Source organism: Ixodes scapularis, unplaced genomic scaffold (assembly GCF_016920785.2).
Source record: "Ixodes scapularis isolate PalLabHiFi unplaced genomic scaffold, ASM1692078v2 ptg000323l_1__unscaffolded, whole genome shotgun sequence".
Lineage (NCBI taxonomy): Eukaryota > Metazoa > Arthropoda > Arachnida > Ixodida > Ixodidae > Ixodes > Ixodes scapularis.
Window position 1 is genome coordinate 695816 of NW_024609965.1, and position 22861 is coordinate 718676.

The following is a 22861-nucleotide window of genomic DNA, read 5'->3' on the forward strand; positions in this document are numbered from 1 at the left end:
AATTTTGGCAAGTCAGGAACACCAATCATTATACTGACAACTCACAGAGAAATGTCATAAAAATGCTGGGTTCTCAGGCACAAAATACAACGGGCATGCGAAAGAGATATTGAATTGAATGACATGCAAATAGGTGATAAATAACACCGGGGAACTAGATGCTTAATGGGGCGAACTTTTGCCGAAAGCAAAAGGGGAAAACTGGCGTTGATAGCGGCATAAGAGTAAAGTCGAGCGGGACTAACTTTTCGGCGGTAGTAAATAGAGCCTTTTATACACTCGTGTTGGTCACAAACAATCTGCGCTAGAACATACGACAAACTTCTAAATAATTCTGGAACCTTCTCGTAAAGGCGCGCACGACAAAATGACAACTGATGCTGAGGGTCGATCCCCGCCGATGACATACTCCCCTGCACGCTGCCGAATAGGTTACATCCATGACAATGTGATCAATGCAGGTGCCATTCGACACGACTTTCCCATTGGAAATAATGCGCATTTGGATATGCCTGGTCCGCGAGCAACTGTTATGAGCTCCATCTGCTCTTCTATGTGTGGCATCACTGTCGTAAGCATTATAAAACTTACTTAGAAATACAAGGAAAGCAATCCAACCTCCGAACCTTTATTTGCTTTTTGAACTTGGCTTTGTATCTATGTACTAGGCCTTTTGTAAAAGTCCTGAAAGGTCACATGAGGTATCCAGCAGTGCATGAAGTTGGGCTAGGCGGGGAGCATACACGAATGAAAACATCACTAAGACGGAGGACAAGAGCAACATTTCTGTGTGCTTCTTCGTTCCTGTCCTCTGTGTTTTAGCGCTGTGTTCACCAAAGTTTGTACATGAGGCATGCAAGAAATTGATGAAGGATCATGTATACTCTTGGTGCTCTCATCCCTTGCAACACTCTTGGTCGTGTTCTATTTAAGAATCTCATGGGGGGGGGGGGGGGAGGCTGGAATAATGCAGGACTTGCGGCTTTTTACCCTGATGGGGACATTCCTGGGATTTCGTGAACGGCCTCATAAAATATTTGGACGTAGATCCAAATCTCAGAGCTCATCTTTTCAAGGCACGGGAGGTCCGCGATCCTCCTTGGCGCATTCTTGTCCCTGACCGTTTTTTTCTGCTTTTTGCCGCACTTCTGTTGCAGATCTGTGAAGGACATCACATTGAACGTCTTTCTCGCGTTTATATGAAGCAGTATGACCACAAGATGCTAGCACTTGTAGTTACAGCAAAATGGTGATTCAATATGTGACAGAAAATGTAAAAGCTTCAAAAATATTTTAAAAACCCACAAAGCTGTGCAAGTTGCCGCCTCCCAATAAGTTGAGCTTGCACCAAGCTCAACTTGCACCAAGCGCAACTAACTGACTTGACAGGAAAATAAACAGAAGAAAAACATGATTTTACAGAGTTTGCCCCGTAATCTTGTTTTAAAAAGCCTGCTTTTCTAACCATTCTTAGCATCGAATACCATTATAACAACACCTTTAAATCACTGAAGGCCCGGCCCACTAACAACACTTCAAAAAAAGCCCGTGCATCCGCTTTCCCGCGCAATACTTGGAGAGCCAATCACGGCAACTTACGGAGGCAGCTCGGCGAATGTCGATGGCGAAACATATGTTTAGACCAAAAACGCAGTCTGAATTGTGACATAAAGCAATGCAAGCGTGACGTTTTGCATTGCTTAATGTCACAACTCAGACTGTGTTTTTTGGTCTAAACATATTTTTCGGCATCGTCATTCGCTGATCTGCTTTCGTAAGTTGCCGTGATTGGCTCTCCAAGTGTTGTGCGGGAAAGCGGATCCACGGGCTTTTTTTAGAGTGAATTATTATTAGTCAAAATGCCCTCTGCTAGTAAGATCAAGTCGACACTTATTCATATGCAGCAATACGGATCATTATTTAACTCTCAAGAGCGGATATCGCAGAATAGTCGCAATCCTTGTGCTCCAAACTTTACCAAAATAAACGGTAGCTAAAATTGCACGCTTCGAAAGCGCGACTAGCTGTTCGGGATGCGTACACTCTGCAACGACGCCGCAGCTCCCACGAAGAAAATTTGAGAAGCCGTTAGGCGTGCTCACTGATATCACTACCCTCAGTGAGATACTCCGACTCGTGCTGCGTAGCCCTGGGTTGATATAGAGCACCCCGGCCGGTAGGTACACGCTACGCCAGCAATTTCGCTACGCAGCAATTTCGCCGACGTTTCTTCCCTTCAGCGTGACCCGTGTGGGTCAGAACTCAACGCTGACGTTTGCAGGACGAACCCTATGAGTGTGCAGCAATCCCCTGCCAGCTTTTTGATACTGCAGGAAAACACGTGTTTCGTCTCCAGGACTCGTTCTCCTTCAAGCAGCAACCGTGACGTTTCGTAGGCATGTCGACGAACGCGTTGATGCTGGTGACAGGCAGCACAATTGAAAAGGGGCATGCAGTTGTAACAAGGCGCGCGGTCGAATCGATAATTGAAGATATTCGCGTACCTTCAATGGTATACATATATATATATATATATATATATATATATATATATATATATATATATATATAATTGTTTTTTTTTTGGTTTTTTTTTTTTTTGGGGGGGGGGGGGGGGGGGGGAGGGGCGGGGGCAAGTTGCGCCGTCCCGCGGCCCCTGCTAGCGTTCGGAGAGTTTGGCGTGTTTCTGCTCCAGCCGCTTGCGCGCTCACCGCTTTGCCTCTCCCGCAATCTGCTCCCCTGAAGTATTTCACGGCAGAAGATTTAGGCTCTGACGCGCGTTACGACGAGGCATTAGGTGGTAGAAGTCCTACACGCTCGTATTATTGAAACTAGTTAACTACTGTAAATGACTAAATTTTCGGAAGGTCCTAATTTTCGCGAACTTCTCGAATCGCCTGCGATTCGCGAAAAATACTTCCCGCGAACAACTCGGGCAATATGTGAACGCTACGGAAGCTACGCTCGATTCGCGAAAATTAGAATCCCCGAATAATTTCAAATTTTCAGCTTTGGCCGGATTTGCGAGAATTTGAGCCCGAAAAAATTAAGTCGTTAACAGCATATGTAAACGAGGACGGGAAACTAAATTAGGGAAACTGCACGCGTAGAGCGGCAGCCGTTCACGTAAACCCAGAGCTTACGTCACTTCGAACAAACCGCCAGGCGGCGCCACTCCATCTTCTCAGGTCCAATAAAGCAACAAGACTACGGCACGCGTTTTATCAACTTTGCGTCATCAAGCGTTAGCGACTTTGGTGGCGCGATCAAGCGATCGCTGTTTTTGTTTTGTTCTCCTCTCGGAATTAAAACGCCATGAAAACTGCTACTCTGGAGGAAGTTTCTCTTCGGGGTATTGACCCAAGCAGTAAAATTTGGTTTTCGAGAATACCCATTCTAATCAGAGTGCGAAAAATCGCCGATGTCGGGTTCGCGCCAAGAGTGTCGCGCAGTGCACATCGGAGCAGCCAGGTAAACGGGACATCAGGGTCAATCATAGATCGTGTAACTATGCGTGCCCCTTAGCATGATGAAATGTTATGCTTACCGGTTTTTCTCAAAGTCAAGGTCAAGGTGACGCTTATATCATAGAGAATGAAGGCTACGATAAAGGCTATGGGCTCAGTTTCGGAATGCCCCCTTTATTTTAATGATGCTGATTTTAAACGGTCACGTTTCCTGACTCCACGTTTCCGTCCTGTGAGAATAAATTAAAATAGTCCATCTACTCTTGGGTGATTTCAGATAAGATCGACCAAACGGTCGATCTTATCTTTCCAAAGTCGACATTTTTTTTTAAATCAACTGATATTTTTATATGCTATTGTCTAGTATCTGGTATAAAGGAATCCAAACTTAGTTTTGACTAGAAACAAAATAATTGGGTTCAGGAAAAATCGTAAGGCATGAAGAGGTGGACAGTTGCATTAACGCGCACTGATGGAGGGGGCACGTTTGAAAGTGAATACCTAAAACAATCAAATTAGGAAAATTCGAATACTTTTTTAAAAACAGACTATGGGTACAGCTTGCGTGTAACGTGAAGTAATAATATTTATTTAAATTATATATATTTTTCTCTAAAAATTGCCAAACTTGCCAGCTCGAATGATAAATGGCAATATTTGGAGGCCTGTATTTCATGACAAATTTTAAATCACAATCTAATACCTTCAGATAGTATTTTACTTATATGTGGCTGTTTTTCTTTTTAAATATATAATATGTATCTGAGTGATACGATAGTCGTGATATATTTAAGCAAACTAGGGGGAAAATCAAACAACAAAATATTTCGACGCTAAGAAATAAACGCCTTTGATTTTTTTTTTTTTTAGATGTGGGTACCTTGTCATACTTATATTCCGGCACTCATTTCTATCAAACACATGTTGCGTTATTTGATTGAGAAAAAAGACATAACTCCTAAAAAGTATGGTCTTTTTTCGAAGCCTACACTTAGCAGTGCGCAATACGAGAAATCACTTTGAGTTTCAGTTTCAAGAAACTGACACACAACTTTTATACATTTTTTTTTCAGATGAGGCCATTGATAACTATAGCAATCGTTCACGCAGTAAAAGTGAGGAGAAACTACTGTGTACAAAGAACTACCATATTACGAACTAGTGATTCCAGAAAAGATGCTGCAGCCATTGGCGACTGGGAACTTTGTTTACTTTATTTTCCTACGACCCATTATATGCTCCTCTCTCTTCCCCTCTCTCTTTATCTCTCTCACTTATATATATTTCTGATATATATCTACAATAAAAACATATTCAAGCATTCCCTTTCTGCGTGATAATGTTATGTGGCTAGCAACAATCATTTCCTCGCGCAGATCACGATTATGACGCAATAGTTGACGCAAGTAGCAGACGACACTCGTTGCTAGTTTTGGCGAAACAGCCGATAGAATATTTTTTCGCATTTCTCGGCTCGCTGTCAAGGATGAGGGGTTTCGCTTCAACCGGCAAAATATGACCGCCGGTGCCTGTTTACTCAGCAGTCGTGCCTGTCCCCATCCCACTCTCTGGCTTCGCGAGTGATAATATGAGGCACAAAGAGGCACACCGACAGACAGCAGAATCCCCAAATACTAGAGCCCCGCGTAAATACTACCGAGTGTAAACACTGTCGCTATGTTAACCTAGGAAACGTTAAAGGGGACGGTGCAACGATTTCTGGACTTTGGTCAAAAGTTTGTGAAAGTTGCCATCTGAAACTTCTGTAGTAAAAATCAGAAAACCGATTTCGCCTGCGTGTCCCAGTTGTTGCGTAAAAAAAAGATAACTATTGGCATTTCGGGCACCCCTCAACTCACTCCCAGTCTCCAGGGTCACACCTGGCCCCCTCCTAGTGACGTAATTCGGAGTGGCGTGTAGGTTTTCCGTGTGCTCTCTCGGAGGACTCTTCCTCTCCCTCTCTCTGCTGACATTAGCGGGCGTTAGGCTGCAGCTTAGAGCTGAGCAAGGTCACGTATTCTTCTAGCCGTAGTTCCTTCGGCTACCACTTGCCGAAGGAACTACGGCAAGTGGACAACTACGGCAGCTACGGCAGGTGGGGGAAAAAGCTCCGCTTTTGCATTGTGAATATGCAGTAGAATCGCGACATTTTTAATGAAGGAGGTGTTTTCTCTATCCTCTGGGACACGATAAACAACGCAAAAATTAAGAGATGCAAATTCTTTTAATCATAAAATTGTTGCAACCCCCCCTTTAACATGGCGACAGTGTTTACGTTCTAGGTAAGGAAAAGCATGGCGTGTGGTATGAGCCGGATCCTTACACGAGGTGCAAGGTGAGCCCTGAGATAGTGACTGCTGCCCTAAAGTACTTCAAGAAAGACACGCTATAATGTTCGCATCAAAATCCGAACCAGAAGGACGTGATCTCTGTCATGCTCGACGGGGAGAAAATGTTTGTGCCAAAGCGATTCCTGACACGCTCAATCCAAGAGGCCTTTCGTGTATACAAAGACAAGCTTCTTGGTTCCGGCGTTGGGCTAACAAAATTTTATTTCTTGCGCCCTAAATGGGTCAAATGTATTCCACACCAGGAAGTGTGCGTTTGTGTGCGCTGCGCAGGTTACTGCCGTTGTATTGCCGCTCTAGAGAACGTCACAGGCTCAACATTTAACACTGGTAAAATGAACTTAACATTTTTGTGCGACCCACTTACAGGTCTGTGTCTTTAAGGAGACCGTGATCACTGCTCGAAAGGCCAGTCTCTTACACTCAAGGAACTTGATATCCCAGAGGATGAAAAGATTGCGCTTACAACAAGGAAGTCCGGCGACCTTGTAGAAAAAACATGGGATCCTGAAACTTTTCTAAAATCGTTTAAGTAGCGGTTGAAGATGTGATATTTAACAACCATATCCGACAAACTCAAGAAAAGCGATCTACGATGAAAAGCAGTGCATGCAACGCGGGAGCATTGTCATTCATTTCGTCTTTGCTGAAAACCGGACTATAGTGCTTCCTGAAAATGTTCAAGCATACCACAGGACAAAAAAAGAAGTTACGATAGTTACGTGCGTAGTGACGACAAGAAAATCTACAAACCGCTTTCCTATCATCAGGGAGGACCTGTGTGACGACGACGCTCACATGTGCTTGACTCTAGCAAAAGTGAAAGAGTGGTGTGGCTCGTACGCAAGTAGCGAGTTCAACAACGTTTATTGCACGCACCGTGAGCCCTTATATACAGCATGCCCTAGCGGCGCAGCTGCTGTGCCGATGACAAGGCTGACGATGGCAAGGCTGATCTGGTATCAGCTAGTGACGCTGCGCTACATCTTCCTTCTTTCAAACAGAACAAAACAACCAAGAGAAAAACAATATACAAAAAATTAAGGAATAGAAAATAGTACGCTTGCAGGATCACGCTTAAAGTTCTGGTCTTGGGTATCTGACGGGGCTCCGCCGTTGTCTTGAACTCCTCCTGAGCTCCTGGGTCGGAGGGTCTTGTGATGGTGGGGCTCCCGTTGAGGGTCCTTCCCTCACCTGGCGGCCAGTGGATTCAGCAGCCGCAGTGGTGACAAGTTGCTGTTGCCGAGGCGGCAACACGCGCAGGTGCTCTCTCGTTCTGCGTAGCACACGTCCGTCACCAGTTTCGATCACAAAGGAGCGCGGGAGACCACGTGTGTGAAATGGTGTCAAATGCAGACACTTGCTCACCATCTTGTAGTTCCGGAAGGGCCTTTGTTCTGTTGTAGAAGGTCCGCTGCTTGCTGCGGATCTCTTGTAGTCGTTTGTGCACCTCTTTGGGCGGTACGATGGCTGGTTCCAGGCAGCAGTCGGGAACCGGAAGCAGTGTGCGTGTCTGACGACCCATTAGCCTCTGTACTGGTGACTTGAGCAGGTTATCCCTTGGGCTGTTGCGCCATTCCAGGAGGGCGCTGCAGAAGTCGAGCGTATCGTAGGAGCACCTCGTTAGCAGTTTCTTTGCCTCTTGTACGGCTCGCTCAGCCATTCCGTTGGAGCGAGGGTGGTGAGGGCTTGACGTGACGTGAATGATTCGAAACTTACTCACAAACTCCTTGGAGTTGTAACTATTGAAGGGGGGCCCATTGTCACTGCACAACTTGGCTGGTATCCCATGAGTAGCGAAGACTTCTGCACAGGCGGATACCACTGAAGATGCCGTGGACTGTCGCAGTTCCTTGATCTCGAAAAAGAAAGAGTAGAAGTCAACAATTATCAAAAAAGTCCGATTGTTGTGGTAGAACAAGTCTAGCCCCACCAGCTGCCATGGTAGGTTGGGTAGTTCATGGCTCAGTAATGGTAATCTTGCGTTTCTGGGCTTATGCTTCGTGCAGACCCCACATGACTTTGCAAGAGCTTCAATGTCGCATGACATGGTCGGCCAATACATCACTTCTCTGGCGCGCATCTTCATTTTTGCTTCACCCCCGTGTGCGGCATGCAAAAGTTTCAAAATCTCCGTCCTCTTGGCTTTTGGAATTACCACTTTGTTACTCCTGAAGACCAGCCCATCTTCCACGTGCATCTCATCTCTGTAGTTTCAGTACGTTCGAAGTTCCTCCGGGACGTCTCGTTTCTCAGCTGGCCAGGATGCTGATGCATACTCTCGGAGCTGGATGAAAGCCGCGTCGTTTTCTGTCGCCTGGAGGATGTCGTGGAGCCGTGCATCTGAAACTGATAGCGTAGAAACAATGTTGACTTGAAACTGGTCGCTTTCGTCTTTTAGCATAGTTTTGGTTGGTAACCTTGACAACGCGCCCGCTAGAAAAAGTTCCTTCCCTGGCTTGTACTGCACGGTAATGGGGTATCGCTGAAGCACTAGCCTCATCCTTTGTAGGCGGAGCGGGCAGTCACAAAGGGGTTTCCTGAATATTGCTTCCAGTGGGTTATGATCCGACTCTACAGTCAAAGATGAGTGCCCTAAAATATAATATTTAAACTTGTTGCATCCGTGTACTATAGCGAGTGCCTCTTTTTCAATCTGGGCGTATTTTTGCTGAGTCTCGTTGAGGGAGCGTGATGAGTAGGCGATAGGATGTCCGTTCTGAATAATCACCGCCCCGACGCCGGTCTGGCTTGCGTCCACTGACAACGTGACTGGTTTACTTTGCTCAAAATACGCAAGTACCGGCGCCTTCATAAGCGACTCTCTGAGCGTTTTAAAACTGCTTTGTTGGCGCTCAGTCCAAACCCAAGCGATATCTTTTTTCAACAGCTCGCGTAATGGTGCTGAGAGGGCAGACATATTTGGTATGAATCTTGCGACAAAGTTCGTCATGCCAAGAAATATTTGTAATTCCTTACGGTCTCTGGGCTCCGGAACAGCAAGGATGTCCTCGACTCGTTCTGGGTCTAGGCTCAGACCTTCAGTCGTTAAAATGTGACCTAGGTACTGTACTTGGTCCTGCAGAAAATGACACTTTTTTAGGTTCAACTTGAGATCGTGTCTCTCGCAGCATTCCAGTAAGTTTTTTAGGTTCGCGTCATGTTCTTGTATCGTGGTTCCCCAAACTAAAATGTCGTCCATGACGACTGCTACGTTCTTTAGGCCTTCTAGGACACCGTGCATTGCGCGCTGGAATACTTCTGGGGCTGTGGAAATTCCGAACGGCATGCGCAGAAACCTGTATCTGCCATAAGGGGTGCTCATGGTACAAATGTGCGAACTTGCCTCAGACAACTTTATTTGCCAAAAGCCCGATGACGCATCCAATGTCGAAAAAAACTTGGCGCCGTGCAGATGTGGAGCTACATCTTCTAGCGTCGGCATGGGATAATGTTCGCGTAATAGACGTTTGTTAAGATCAGATGGGTCTAAGCAAATTCTGACCTTATCTTTCTTTACGACGACCACCATGTGACTCGACCATTCTGTTGGTTCGTTTACCTTCGTGACGACTTGATCCGCTTCCATGCGATCCAACTCTGCCTTGACTCTATCCTGGAGAGCCACAGGTATTCGTCTTGGTGCCTTGACGGTGCCCTTGGATCCTGGTTGTAGCTTCATATCGTAGACCACACCCTTCAGCTGGCCGAGCCCTTGAAAAACTGCTTCAAAAGGTCGTGCTGCCCCGTATAGCTCTGCGGTGCTCACACCTGCAACGCGAGTAATCAGTCCGAGGCGTTCTGCTACACTGCCACTCAAGGTGACTGGAACCTCTTGGCGTACAACAAAAAACCCAGCGTGACATTTTTTGTCTTGATTGCGTATATCGAGGCACATTCTTTCTGGTGCCTTTTCTGCATGACCGAAGAACGTGTTTAGGGTGACGTCGCACTTTACTGTTGGCTTCGTCGTAACTTGACCTAGTGCGGCCCTGGAGATGACACAACAATTGGCTCCGGTATCTATTTTGCAATGAACAGGAACGCCTTCTAGTGTCACCGTAGCCGTCCATAGATCCTCGCGAGATACAGCACCGACAGTTAGCGCTTCCAAGAAGTATGTCTCGTCATCGCTAGCCACAACCTCGTGTACTTGCTGTATGGGGGCCCTTTTCCGCCCTGAGTTGCAAACTTTAGCGAAGTGATTAAGGCTTCCGCGCTTGTAGCATTTCTTTCCGGCTGCGGGGCAAACCTTAGTTCTGTGCTTCGTAAACCCACACTTTTGGCACGATGATCCGATTTCTTGAACTAAGTTGATTTCTTTTTCGCGTTCCTTTGCTCCGCTTTGTATTGTATTGCATCGTTCTTCGCCCTGTTCCCAGGCTCTGCATCTTTCCACCGCTTTGGTGTAGGACGGGTTATCGGATATGAGCTTTTGCTGAAGTTTCTTGTCCCGAACGCCCAGAATGATTCTACTTCTAAGTAGACGTTCTTCAATATCCCCAAACTCGCAGTTGTTTGCCAAAATACGAATGTCAGTCAACCATTCGTTGAAAGGTTCCCCATCTTTCTGGTCCCTCGCACCAAACACAAACTCGTTGTAAGTTAGGTTTGTAGCCGGCTTGTAGAAGCTATCAAACTTCTCAATGATAGTCGTCACGTCTTGCCTTTCTTCTTGGTTTACAAACGTAAATGTACTGAACGATTTCCTTGCATCTTCCCCGATTATCATTAACAAGGTCGCCGCCTGGACAACGTTGTGATATACGTTGAAGACAACGTTGTGATATACTCGCAAGTTATGTACGTAAGTTGCGGGTCCGCCAGTCATTTTAAATATCGCTACCAGCTTCACCAGTTTGCACAGAACGATTTCCCACAAGCCCAGGGGTTCTTTTCTGCATCTGGACAAAGGAAAATGCATGCGACGGAGTTGGCGGACTCGTGCAGCACCAGGCAACGCTGGACAACTGAGAGAACGTTCAATAAACGCAATTCAGACGGCCAGCACAATGGTGAATGTTCTATCCAAGATACTAAAAGGGGTGCATCTTGTATATCGGGAAGAAAATGAGGTTGTACTGTAACGTGAACAAAGAAAATAAGAGTGGCTGACGGTGCGCGCTTTCCCTGGCATTCAGTTTTGGCACGCGTGGCGGCTGTGCAAGTCATCAACAGAAGGGACCTGTAACATACATATATGTAGCACGGACAGTCGGATCTGGTTAGAAGAAACTTTATTAAATCGGTACAGCGAGAAAAGCATTAGCGTAAAGTGCCGAATTTGATTCCCCAACAACTGCTCATTTTGAATGTAGGGACATCTTATTTATTACACTTTTTTCGCGGGGTGTTTAGCCTACTGTTTTACTTGGAGATTGCTTATAATCTTTATCTGGTCACCCTACGAGAATAACGAAGCGTTATGCTTGCGCATGATAAAATATCTTGGCGTGCCACAGAAATTATCGAAGCTGCTACAGTCCGGCGCGGTGGCACCCCTCACCTCAAATGGTTTGTCCCCGGAAATACATTGGTAACCTAAACAATTTTAGTATTTCATCTTTATTTTTAAGTGTGGAAGTAAAGCTATTTCTTTACTCTAAACATAAAATATGCCGGAATTTACAACTTCACACTGCATCATCTTTTCTCGAATCACTATTCTCTAATATGATACCCTTTTGTACGCTGTGTGAAAAATGCTGTATATAGTTTCTCCCCACTTCAACTGTGTGACCGATTGATCTATTTGTCAATAAACTCATCTAAATCAAATATATGAAAGATGTGTCTTAGTTTCCTGCAACTGCCTGTTGGAAAATCTCGATGCTGGAAAGATGGAAAAAGCCTCATACAAGCGTAACCGTAATATGGGACATCTTATACCAGCGAAAAAGCGGCTCCAGTTTATTGGATTATGTCGGAACGACACAAGCGGACGGAACCATACAAGCGTGTGGTATCATGTGAAATCCTATATCAGCAGAGTGGATCATGTCGGAACGATGGAGGTGCACGGAACCATACAAGCATAACGTAATATGGGACATCCTATACCAGTGAAAAGGTTATACCAGTGTGGTAGAGCCATATGGCTTGACCACGCTAGTATAGCCTTTTCACTGTTATACAGGGCAATTTTTAAGAGTTACATATTTGTTCGAAAAGGTCGTGAAAGCTACATTAATGCGGTTTGTGCAGGCGAGTTATACGCCCAGGGGTACGTAGAATAGGGGCCTAATCGTAACAATCAGTCGGATAATTAAATACAATTATTTAATTACTTTTTAATTAGTGAAACTGAACATAAGTTTAATTAGAAATTTGCTGAGTCATTGAAAACTAGCCAATCAACTCTTTTTAGAATGATATAATGCAGGGGTAGCATTTTACGCGTTCTGTAAAAACGCTTTTGGAAGAGTTTCTAGGTTGCGGTTTCTTATCGGAGCGCATCTCTGCGCCCACGGTCCTGTTCCCCAGGGGCTTAGACGCGCAACACACGTGCGCCTGGCTTCCCTCCATCCTACGAAGAAGGCGAGTGGAGGGAGGCTTTGCACTGCGGCCAACGGGCAGTAAGATCGCGGCCGCAAAGATGAGCTCTGATAAGAAACTGAAGTCTGGAAATGTGTTCAAATTGAGATTTTTTTTTTTTTTTTTCAGAACGCCGTAAAATGTTTTTATTGTATATATTTTCACGAAGAGAGTTGACGTAGTGTTTTTGATGATGCTTAGCAAGTTTCTAATTTGAAACCTTGGGTATTTTTTTACAAATTAAAAGTTTAAGAAAACGTTTATACTTAAAGGGAAGCTGAAACAGTTTTGAATTTGAGGAAACACATTTAAATCTTCTTCATTTGACCTCCAAAATCTCAAATATCAAAATTCTTTTGTAATTCAGTGAATCGAGGCTGCATAGAATCATTTTCAAAGTACCGCTGAAGGCACGCTTTCCCGGAGAGTGACGTCACGAAAGTAGCATTCAAAATCTCCGCTCACGCATCTTCAGCGCCTATCAAAGCGATGCCCGCGCACGCTATTTTTAAAAAGGGCAGAAAAAGACGCCACGACTGGTGGCAGTCTGGGAGAATATACCTAGAAAGCTTGCGATTGCAGGCGCGGCCCTCAAGCAAGACACGCTTGGCGGCCGAAAAATCCTTTTACAATGTCGCTACTGGTCAGATTTTTTTCTTTTTGTGTGTGTGTGTGTGTTTTTACGTTTAGTTATATCTTGGGGGAAAACGAACGTGATAATCAGATTCGCGCGATAAAACTGAAAGAAGTCTGGCACTTCTCTTTAATAAGCAAACTCATCATTACAATTTGCCCTATATACTAGGCCGCCTGGCCATATAGCTCACGTGCGGACCGCGTAAGTGTAGCTTTTACTGCTTTTTTTTTTTAAGTGTAAAGAATACCAAAAGACATCCTGTAGAATGCCCCCTAATAAAATACGATTGTATGGTTCCTTCCCCGCTAGCATCGGTCAAAAAAGACTTGCGGACATCCAGCGTTCCATGGCACTCTGGATGTCCACGAGTCACTACATCAGAGAGTGGTTTCAAACAAGCAAAGAAGCAGTAGGGGAAAACAAAAGAAAGCGAAAGAAATTCGCCAATTAGATAACCGCGTTTGCTTTTGGTTGCCATGCTTGTTTGTAGTTACTCGACATTAATAAGCAGTCTGACGTCATATGAATAGACCCTATAGCTTTGGTGGCAGTCTGAAGAGTTGGAACATAACAGTAAATTTTTACGTCACGAGGCAGGGGAGCTGAGGCTGTCCACCTGCCAGAATCTGCAGGTCCATGGCTATGTCATACAGGCTGCGTCATGAAACGCCGGCAAAATCGTTTCTCAAAAATTACATGTTGCACATAAAAAGCTAATTTTGTTTAATAGGAAAATTTATAGAGTGTGACGTTAAAATAATTATGGTGTCCAAAATTTTGAATAATTAACTTTTTCTAATTACTAAATTTAAAAGTATGGTCAGGTATGGGTAAAGACATTGCTAAACTGCGTCAAAAATTGTAAAACAGATAGTTTGGATTTAAAAAAAAAAATTGTTTGAAGCAATACATTTCTTAAATTCAGTTAGCCTAATAAAAGCTTATAAACTCATTCACACAAAAAGAACGTTTCGGCCGACGTCGACGGTCGCGTGAGCAAACGAGGGTGCACGCACAAGGGCAAGCTTAGTGTATTCTAGATGTTAGCTTCATCATCAATTCTATCATAAATGTTACTTGTGTGGCCGTCCTGCTTCGCTCAACGCGATTGTCTACGCCGGCCGAGACGCGCGACTATATACTTCGGACGGCAAAGCTGATGAGTGCGCCGTATACGCCGTGCTCTATCGGCGGACATTTCGGCAAGAGAAAAATACCCCCCTATAAACTATTTACACCTTGTCGCTGTAAAATGCTGGTGGCCACCGTCGAGGCATAGCCGGTTAGCTTGGTTTGCATCACCTTATTATAGGCAAACCGTTAGGGCTGAGACTGTGACCCGATAACTTTAAAAATTGTCACCCACCACGAGTGCTTGTGCACAGGCGAGTCGGCGTCAAACACGAAGAGTCCGTGCTTGTAGCCGTTATGGTAAGGCCATGCTAAGTCGAAACGAAGTAAACCTGTTTTCCGCTTTTCACCGCGACGCCAGCCGGTATCCGTATAATATGAAAAGAGGCGATTCCAAACGTGCTTCTTAGCATACGAAAATATTGCGTATCATCCAGGACAGGACCTGTATCATCCAGGACAGGGTCCCATATGTCCTCTGTTGTCGAGGACAAAAGTCACTAGTTAGGAACTCTTTCAACAATTGACTCTTATCCGTTATTAGCCTGTGAGCTACATAATTTCCCGGTCGGTTATGCTGAAGAGGACTGTGCCCCCAGTAATGGCACCAGCCAAGTTGGCTCTTACATCACCATGATTAGAAAACACATGTCACCCGCAGGTGCTTCCGATTAGATTCGTACTTCGTACGTTCGAGATTCATCCTCCTTGCACACCGAGAAGAGAAATGATTGTTATGCGCATGGGTGCCCACTGTGCCCGCTGGCTGCGCCCGCGGCGAACGCTGGGCGGCCTCAACTGCCGCCATCTTGCAGAGAGCAGAGTGTTTTTTTTTTCCACTGTTATGCGCATAGCCGGCGTGTGTTTGCCGGCCCTGCACAAACGGGCCCCCAAAAATACAGGGCCAACCACCTACGGAGCCACCCATATAGCCATTCGTACCATCAAAGAGGGGAAGGGCCAAATGCAGCCGTGACTTTGTACACGGCTATTTTGACGGGACCGGATCAGTTCGCGGCTAAGTCCTGAAAACTTTAAAACGTCACGTCTATGGCCCTGACGTTTGACGACCCCAGATTAAGAGTGTTTATAAGGCTTGAGCAAGGGTGGTAGGTTCGTGTCCGCCCAAATGTACCGAACTTCAGCCAGGGGCTCGGAATAGGCCTGAAGGCACGTCTCGCACCTTGTTGCGAGATCTTCTTAGTCTCAATCAACCTCGGCGATGGAGAGTGTCGCTGGACGACTCGAGGCTGGCAGCAGCCTGCTGAGTTCCTTTCGGACGACGTCGCCGATACTTCCGCGGATGTCCGGGGTAACCGGGGAGGTTTTCGCGCCAAACGGGGTGGATGCAGGGACGCCTGGGGTGCTATTCTGGTCGCAAACGGGTACCTTTCGAGTTGTGACGTATCGAGAAAGAAGGGGCGGAGCTTTAAATTAGAATGATTCTTGTTTGAGGCTCCGCCCCAACGTTCGGGTTCACGCACGCGGTCAGCTAGAATCTGACGATCCCCCTACCGTCGCGATGTTGTGTTTACGCAGTTGAGGCGCAGAAATCCCCGCATTCCCCCCTGTTCTTTTTGTTATCTTCTTTCTTTCCTCCGGCAGTTAGAACGAGCGAATAACGGAGAAAAAGCTACCTTCCGGAAAATGGAAGCAAACAGAGGAAAATAATATTATCTTTTTATAAAATTCGAAAGATTATTTCAATAATTATGACGTAAAGTAAATTTAGCTAAGATATTTCAGCTTGTTTTCTCGAAGCCTTTCGCTACGGTCTTTGAAAACAAACATGGCGAAAACCGCGGTAACGAACTTGTGGTGTTTGTGTCTCGTTTTCGTCGTTGCTTTTCCTGCTTCTGCACGATACGGATGGCGTTACGAGAAAAAAATATAATGTGAAGGTGCGCTGCGACACCGATCATCCTATGTGAAGCCGCCGTGAACCTAAGCTGCAAATGAAATTTCCTGTTTCCCTGTGAAGGAGACTTCAAATGGATACAGAGCTGACGACGACTCTGTGGTAATATATGACAAGTCATGAGATCGACGCAGAGTGCAATGGTTGTGAACATTCTGTGGATGATGCAGGAAAGTTTCTTCCGGCAGTTTTAATAATGCTTTGTTCCCTTTGCTCACTACAGTGATTACGACGGTATAGTCTCATAAGCCATGCTCTTCTCTTTCGGCGCTGAAGAAATGGACGCGACGGCATAATCTGGGGCAGTCTTTTTTACTTATTTTTATTTGCAGAATAGCTCGTGGAAAAAAAACAAAAAAAACGGCTTTTACGTTTTTACACGTCCCTACATAGGTACCTCGCTATCCCATTGGCTTCATTGCGCGTGCCGATTCAACGCCATTTGCCATGGAAGTCACGTAATGCAAAGGAGGAGCGTATCCTAGCAACACTCACGTGGCGGCTCTGCCCACTTTGACGCCGCTACGTCATCGCAAACTTGACTCCCGTCACCCGTTTCAGCGACGTCCGGGGCCAACCACCGACGAGCGGAAGTAGCTCCGCATTCCCTGAGGCGTCCCTACGCGCGGGATACGGGGTAGGATTTACTACGACGCGGGGAGCAGTTCCTGCGTTTAGCGAAGGAACGGCAACCAATCCTGTGCGTCGCTGGCCGTCGCATCTGTTCTAGTACAGGTAAAAGTATTGAAAAACAATCAAAACCTTTTGGGCGTTGTTAAAACAAACCGCTTTTTTGTACCCTTTTAAGAATTCATTGGAGAGAAAGTTGTTCCAATATTATGCGGGATGTGCGCTACGCGCCTTCTTCAAACCAAAATGTCGAACCACGAGGATACGGGTGTGCCGGGGTCAGCGGAGGGGTCGGCGGAACCGACGGGGAGCGCGCGAGTGACGGCTGCTTTAGTCAGAAACAATTTTTTTATCTTTCGAGAACTTGCTATTGCTGTGCTCAAATAAGAATGTTTGGCGCAACATCTGTGATAATTCTTTCAAAGTGGTCCAGTCTTTATATGGTGGTATGCTAGTCAGAGAATATATATATATTTTTTTTCCTTTCGAAATTTAACTATTGTGCTCAAATAAGACCAGAGTGTTCAACAAGATCTCTGTGATGTATACTTAAGATTGCCCAATTGCTTACATGGTTCCAGTCGATGCTCAGTTTTACTTCCAAGAATGAAATATTACATTCCATGTTATCACACTTTTATTCATGAAGTCACAGGTTTTTCTTTAAGAAATAAAGCAATTTTCAAAACAAACTACATGTGCACTGTCTTGAGATAACACAATCACCTCACTTTGATGAAGTACCATAAAAGGGATAATAAAATGGAGCAGAAGGCAAGACGCTTTGAAGCATTTGCAAAATGAAACAATGTCCATGACAACAATATCGCTGGTTCAATCAGCAACTAAGAAAGCAATCTCTGCAAAAGCAAGCATTTCATTCTAGAGGTAGTCTAAATTACTTCTGAGTTCTTTGCAGGGGCAATCCAGATGACCTGTTGGTCTGGCAACTAAACCTCCGAACCGTTTCTGTCACTGTCGACTGCGTCTCGTGCCTTCTGCTCATAAAAAGAAAGAAAAGGCTGTATCGATTTCACCGCGATGCACTCGACACGTATCTGGAGGCAGCACGCTAGCTGTGCGACGAACTTCACAAGGTGTAGGAGCTGAAGAGAGTATGTAGCTTGTGGACGGCCATGACTGTGGAGCAGGAAGCGAAGTGTGCACTTTACGGCTTCCACGGGGAGGGCTTCACTGAGGGCAAGGATGTGACGGGGTCCTTGGTGGTCAGGACCTCAGTCGTGGTGGCGAGAGGTTCCCTGTCGCTGGCGGCGTCCGTGCTGGGCACCACCGCAGCGAGGGCGCTGAGGGGCTTCCCGACGGTGTCCCTGGTGGTCGGGACTACCGTCGTGGCGGCGGACCCCTTGCGTGTGGAGCTCCGCACGGGCACGTCTGCGGCGGGTTCCGAACCGGGCGACAAGGCGCTGCCTCAGAGCCTTCCCCCTGTCCGAGAGGCCGACCGGAAGGCCGACCGGAGGGCCGGCAGGAGCCAGCCTCTCGGGAGCCGACGCTGACCTCTCCGAGCTCGGCTCAGAACCGTCCGAGCTCGGCTCAGACTCCAACTCTGACTCTTCAGGGTCGGAGTCTGACTCCGGTTCTGGCTCGCTCGATGCAAGGCAGATGTTGTGGAGCACTGCACATGCCGAAATAATGGCGGTGGCTATTGAAGGGTGGTAATACAGAGCCCGGTGCCTTTGCAGACACCGGAATCTGTTTTTCAACAGCCCGATGCAGCGCTCCACAACAGACCTGATCGAGGAATGCGCCTTATTAAACCGGCCGCAAGCGGTGTAGGTCGCGTGGTTCCCGGGGACAGGGCTGATGAGCCAAGGCTTCAAGGGGCAGCCGCTGTCACCTGCACATGTAGAGGATGGAATATATTACATTCTTTACTTTTTAATATAAAAGGCAAGAAAACAGCTGTGTGCAACTATGTCAATTATAATGTAACTTAAGTGTGACTTAAAAGTGTGTTAACATTTCTGCACTACAGTATCAGTTTACATTATGATTAATTAGCACCAGCTTGCCTGCAAACTCCCTGTTATTTCATGTAACTATGTGTTTTCCTGGTGGGTTGTATGGGATGTGTGCACGATTCCTTATGGGTGCTGTGTTGTATGCAAGTGCATTATTAGGCCCTTGCATCCGACAGATAAAAGCTCTGTTGCTTTTGGGAATGTGGCCGTGACCTTAGGCACGGGCAGAGCAGAACACGCTGGGCTTGTCTTTGGCAAGCAAGGGGATAAGGCGCCAGTTCGACGAACCTCTTTCCTAATCCTCGGTGGAGTTGGAGATGGGGAAAAGAGAGGGGTTGGTTAGATTGGAAAGGAGTCAGGCCCTGTTGGGACACGGAGGGTCTAATAGGAGGAGCTATATAGGCAGACCGAAGAAGAAGGGTCAGGGAAAAGAATCCAGTGTGTGGGACAGAGACTACCCGAGGACAGATTTGGCGAGCCCCAAGTGGCCAAGGAGGAATAGATCCCATTCCGTACAAACTGACGACCGTTAAAGCGACCAGGCGAGCCCCCAGGTATCAGTGAAAGAGCTCCAACTTCATGCAAAAACCAACCAGCAAGAGGGTACAGGCAGACAGTAACAGTGAGTGGGCCGAACCGGACAGCGACTCGAACTGCGGTCACATGCCTTGCATAATCTATCACTGTCGTGAGATTGGTGTAGTGTGGCTTTCGTAGCCTGCAGAGTGGGAGAGTTATGTGGACATAAACAGAGATTAATGGCCAAACTTTGGGTGTTGTCTCACTTCAAGGAGTTCCAGCCACTTTGTCTGTGTGCCTCACAACAAGCACAGTACGTGTGGTGCTGTGGCTTTCAAGCAGTGGGAGCCACCGTGTCCGTAAGGAATGAATTTAGTATGCTCACCAAGCAGGAAGCGGCCGTCGCGTGGCACCTGCCCTTGCTCAAGTTGGTTTCGTAGCCAGGAAAATTGCCACACGGAGTCGTGCACCGACCCGGGATACCGTGGGTCGATGCACATTATCCGGCAGTCTGCGTCACACACCTGAAAGTGAGAGAGATATTGACATGTAATTACCTGAATCCAGAAGTAGTAGATTGTACTTATGGTTCACAAAGCAGTCGCAATTTCAGAACCTATTAAGTTATTTTGTCTGACACATGCATGTCAACACACCTTCCCGGATGCAAGGTACAACTAACTACCTTGAAACAAAAATAATGTGTTTTTTTTTTTTTTTGCGGAAGCTTGCACGTTTTAACAGACAAGTATTATTTTTGGGAGAAGAGTCTCACGGCTCACATGCTACGTAGAGCACACAGTCGCGCAGTCGTGAGACCCCACAGCCCGCAGTCATAAAACGGCATACTTAAACCGTATCGGCAATACGTTTTTTTTTTTCTACAGATTTGGGGCGCGTTTTGACAACGTAACATGAGTGTACTTACCACCATCACGTTAAGGGCGTAGAAGTACTTGCGGCACCAGTACGCCGCCTTCGTGACGGCGGGGTCGTTCTTGGACGGGCCGACGATGGAGACCATGGTCCCGTCCACGCAACCGATGACGCCGGGTATCCTGCCGAGCAGCCTGAAGCCCTTGTCCGCGTCGAACCTCTCGCTCGGCGTCTCGGGTAAGTGGATCCAGCCACGCTGGACCCCGAGACGACGCACGATAGCGACGGACACGGCGCGGACCGCAACGCTGACTGTCTTTTGGTCCCGCGCTACGTGTTCGTCGCTCGCCACCATGCCTTGGAAGCTCACCGTGCCGTAGAAGCGCAGTGCACACAACACTTGAAGCTCCACGGTCATGACCGTCCACGAGGTACGCACTCTCCTCACCGCCGGTTCCTCGCGATGTTCGTCGCACAACCACCGCACCACGATCTTGGGCAGGCGGTATTGCTTCCGAAAGATCTCCTCCGGGAGCTCGAATGCATCGCGGTGTTCCCGATACAGCCTTTCGGGCGAAAAAGAAAGCTCTATTAAAGAAAAAGTCGAATTGACGAGACGGCGACGCCTCGCCGCCGAAAACATGCTGCCAGACGGACACGGCGCGGACCGCAACGCTGACTGTCTTTTGGTCCCGGTTTACGGTTTAACGGTTTAAGTATGCCGTAATGACACCTAGTTCCGAGCAAGTACCTATTGAAACGTACTCGGTACAAAACGAAACGTCATTTTGTTGTCACGTCCGGTAGCCGACTCCGCCCACATTTTTCTAGGGAAATTACGTCACCTTTGTTTCCAACCAATCAGACGTGATGACGTCACTTCCGTGTACTAAAAGAAGGTACATGTACAATGTCGAACCTAGCTATCCTGGATGTCGTTGGTAGTAGGAAGCACGCGCTTGGAGGCGCGCTTGATGTTGGTTGCCTCCGTAACGAAGGCTTCGACGGTGGTTGGCGGGTTGGGGACGAGGCCTCCGAAGATGTCGTTATTTACACCTTGCATCAGAATCCGCAGCTTCTCTTCGTTGGTGGCTTGAGGCTCGGCGCGAGCGACCAGGTACAGAACTCTTTTAACGAAACTGGTGATTCTCTCGTTTGAGCCCCGTGTCCTCACTCGAAGAAGGTTATCGGCCCTCTCTCTTCGATATCAGTTCGTTAAAATCCGTTGCAGGTGGTCCACGAGGTCAAGGCAGTTTAATGATTTTCAAACCAGTGCATGGCTCCTCCTTCGAGCTCGAAGTAAAGACTCTGTAGGCGCTGTTTTTCCGTCCATCGGTTGTGTTGGGCCACTCGCTGCTACTGCTGTAGCAATTCCTCAACGTCTTCATAGGGCTCACCATGGAAGGACGCTGACGCACGGGCAGCGACCGGTAGAACAACGACGGCCAAAGTGATCATCGACGCGGTCTTCTTCGGTTTCTTCGAGAGGGGCCCGAAATCTGGGGATTGGTCTTTTGTACGGCGGCGTGGTCTGACGTCGGCCTCTTCTGCGAATGGTAGCATTCCGGGGCTGAGCATCTCACTTGGCCGGGAATCGGGATGCCTTCAGAGAGCCACGCTTCACGGGCATAAAAAGGAATTCCCGGGACCTCCACCAAACTGTTACGAATGAAAATGAAAATAGCTAACCAAGTAAACTTGGAAGTCATCTCAGTTCCTTACAAACTTCGCAGCTTGTGCAAGAAAGTAAATACTCTGCCAATTACAACTGTCGGCTGCAAAAAGAAGCATAGGAACACCTTTGTCCCTTGTAAAGAGAAGGTGGTGTACTCCTTTTCCCTCTCTTGTGGAAAACTCTACATAGGTCAGACCGGAAGGTGTCTTAACGATCGCCTTCGTGAGCATAAGAGCACATTCACCAACAAAAACTCTGGTCATTTAGGCATTCACTGTCGAGACTGCGGCTGCTCAGTGCTGCTGAGTAACTGCGCCGTGCTTGGCAAGCACCACAACCAGCTCACAAGAAAAATTATTGAGGCAGAGAACATTGCAAAACATAACGGCAGATGTGTTAGTATTCCGTCCTTAAACTTGTCAAAAAAAAAAAAAAAGACTACCTAGTGTTACATTATTTTTCAATTTAGTTCGTTTTAAATTTAGCTTCATATCGAAAGAAAATAGAAAAGACCCGTTATTCTCCCTGGCCCTAGCCCAGTGGTTTCAAATTCATATGAGTATGGGGACCAAATAGACCAGACCGGAAAGGTTTGAGGGCCAACGTAAGACAGAAAGGGGGGGGGGGGGGGTGAGTATTAGAAGATGTTAGTGAGAAGAGACCTCGTGCCTTATGCATTTTGTAAGCTCTTAGTCTTGCCAGTGACATCTTTAAATTTGATTCGTTTATTTGACTAATTTGGGCCCTGTCGTGATGTGTGAACAAGAAATAAAATGACACCGCCCCGCCAACGTCATGGCTCTTTTAATAGAGCAAGAGAGCAAGTAATCGGTCGTCCCCAACTCAACATGTCTTAAAAAAATTAGTTATTTTGACAGTTTTCAAATTTGTCACAATTTTTATTATAACACTCTGAGAAATGCTCGACTTTTAATCGTGATAATTTTTTGAAGGCGAGAGGCCCAAGTTCATAGCTTTATCTTTGGCAGTATCTCCTGCTAAGCGAGAGTTTGCGCAGTCGACATGCATCCTTCAATAACTCGCGCTGGCAGACTAGTAGCGAAATTTACGTACATTGCAAAAACTAGGAAGCAAGAAATAAAGTGAAACAAAGGGCCAATGAACATATAAAAGTATAAAATATGTG

The 22861-nt window shown here is 46.6% G+C and overlaps 1 pseudogene; it reads right to left on the reverse strand.

The window, feature by feature from the left end:
* Positions 1 to 6833: 6833 nt before the first annotated feature.
* On the reverse strand, positions 6834 to 8015 carry LOC120841748 (annotated as a pseudogene).
* Between the last annotated feature and the right edge of the window lie 14846 nt (positions 8016 to 22861).